At 29.3% G+C, this 2,678-nt stretch overlaps 1 long non-coding RNA gene across 1 annotated transcript; it reads right to left on the bottom strand.

The window, feature by feature from the left end:
- Positions 1-1,525: 1,525 nt before the first annotated feature.
- On the bottom strand, positions 1,526-2,317 carry LOC111691655. The gene is made up of 3 exons (XR_002763011.1): positions 2,103-2,317; positions 1,933-2,045; positions 1,526-1,866 (listed from the first exon to the last, which is right to left on the bottom strand). It is a non-coding gene; the product is annotated as an uncharacterized LOC111691655 (long non-coding RNA).
- Positions 2,318-2,678: the final 361 nt, after the last annotated feature.

Below are 2,678 nucleotides of genomic sequence, written 5' to 3' on the forward strand. Positions count from 1 at the left end.
CATTTCTTTACTATTTGAAGAAAAAATGAATATTGGATTTAAAAATCCTACAAATTTACGTCCATATTTACAAACTCGAATCTATTAAAACATTGAAAATTTCTCCGCAATCATTCTTAATTCAATTTAACAGCAACGAGTTAAAAAAAACTAATTATAATTATCATTGTCACAATATTCAACATAGCACCGTAGATATTTATTTTTTTACTCGATTTACACATTATTATAAAACGGTTTATTATTTCATTTATTAAAATTTGTAAAATTCATTTAAAGAACAAAATTACAGCAAATAAATATACATATGTGTATTTCCAATCGCTGTCGAAAAGCCTTAGCTGGCCTTAGCCGATACAGCCTTCTACAGGCATATGCGGGCTTGCCCGTCGTGGCGCAAATATTCTGAATTGGTAAACGACTTACGTTTCCGATTACTCTCTAGTCATAGGTAAGGATATTTATAATACATAGGATTGCTCGATAAGCAGATATTTTCTCCACGTTAGTGGGGGCTGTGACGTCATCGCGGACCACTTCAGATAAATCTGCATAGTCGCATACTGTTATAAGATGTTTTATTTACTTTCTATATTTAATATGGGGTTTAAAATAATTTTAACTTAAAATATAAACTTTATATAATCTGCAACGGGTCTCCCGGTAAATAAAATTATAGTCAAGTTATACAAATTTCTATTTTTATTACTATTTTTGATTTTTTCTATTTTATTTCTACAAAAAGTTAATATTGCAAGTTTTTAATTTAGATAAATATGACTGTTTCAAACTTCCACTAAAATATGAAAATTATTATTCTGGTTCATTTGCACTTTCAGAAGTTATATAGAAATACTAATTTTACTGTTATCTTTTCAAATATATGTTTAAAGTTAAGTAATTATTATTTAAATGTGTACTAGTAACTTATTCCATTTATATTTTTAAAAGAACTAAGCACATTAAATATTTTCTAAACTATTGTAGGTATACCTAATAAAAAAAATTGGAAATAGTAGGTGACTGTTTTTTATTAAATAAAAATAAAACGATACAAATGATTAAAACTAGTGTTGTAAAGAAGAGTATGCTCTTAATATGCATTTATGAAAACAATAATTAATAATATATCCTGAACAAATTTCATTCCAAAATAGTAACTATAGAGTTTCATTATAAAAAGTGGTGATATTTGTAACCGCTGGTGGCTGATAACATTTCAGGTATACGTCTAGGGATGACAATTTTTGAAAAATGATCGATGTATGACATCACATCTTTTCGTATAACACAAAATAATATAAGTAGATAACTATTACGAATTTGTGGTATGGATAGAACTTTTGCCTTCTACTCTAAATATTTTTATATTATTCTATTCTATAGCAGAAAATACAATTAAAAAATTTAATACAATTGATTTTAATGAGCGAAGAGTACTGTAGTTATAATATCACAATGATTAGATATCATATTAAAATTACATTACATTAGTTGTACCTGTTGATAAATATAGAATGTATTAGTTTGTCTTCTTATAAGATGGAACCGACTTTATTTTCTTTCAGTGCTACTAATTTTTGCTTATTGAAAATTAAATTTATTTTTATCAACATAATTTTATTATATTACACATTAAATAAAAAGAATGATTATTAATTGATATAAAATCATAAAGGTACACAGCGATCTGAAACGCTGTCGATACATCGATATATCGGTTCTTCCTCTTTTCTTTGTAACTCTTCTTCCATTTCCTTTTTTTATTATATCTTTGTGTCCGTAAACTTGTTACATCCTGTGGTTTGTTTGGAAGAAATAATGATGGCACAGCAGTTGTTTTAAGAAGTTTTCGTGGAGGCAAACCTACAAATTAATATACAGCAATTGTTTACGACAACCTGAACATTGAACAAATAATGTAATTATTACCTAATGTTTTTCCTTGGGAAAATTATGGTAAACTATTTCCGGATTATCCGTTTTCGTTGAAATACGGCTGTTATTAAAGCCATACATAGTAGAACGGCGCCACGGCATCTCATCTATTATGAAAGATTATAGGTTACCACTAAGAATTATATTTGTTTCTTACAACTTACCACATTATTATTACTACAAATAGTGCACAAAGATTCAAAAAAGTTCTACAATTTACACACACTACTGCTAAAAGTTTAAGAAAGAAGATATAACACAAATTTATTAAATGAACGCACAAGCTCCATAAGAATACACAAGCTTCTTACACATCCAGGTCCGCGATGACGTCACGGAAGAGTGGGAAAACGGCCAACATTGAAGGTATAGGGATCGAGCAATCCTATGTATTATAAATATCCTTGGTCATAGGTACGTATAAGTAGGCAAGGGATGGCGTCATTTAGTTCAGCGGCTACGGGCCAGCCCGAATGTAATGTTGGTTGCTGCTGAGATCATGATTAAATTATAATTTTAAAATTTGGTAGCGGAAGTTTCAAAGGAGGTAATGCAGTTTAGATTTAATTTTATAAGAATTAGGTTAAATTACTTTGGTATATGTATACACATTTTTCTTTTATTTTTCTGAAATTATCAGGGGGTGGAAGCCCCCTGCTTAGACCCACTTCAATCGCAATGCTACGGGCTTTTCTCTACGGAAAAAGTGTGAATTTCATCTGCTACCGCATAGTCTATGC

Source organism: Anoplophora glabripennis, unplaced genomic scaffold (assembly GCF_000390285.2).
Source record: "Anoplophora glabripennis isolate ALB-LARVAE unplaced genomic scaffold, Agla_2.0 scaffold12, whole genome shotgun sequence".
NCBI lineage: Eukaryota > Metazoa > Arthropoda > Insecta > Coleoptera > Cerambycidae > Anoplophora > Anoplophora glabripennis.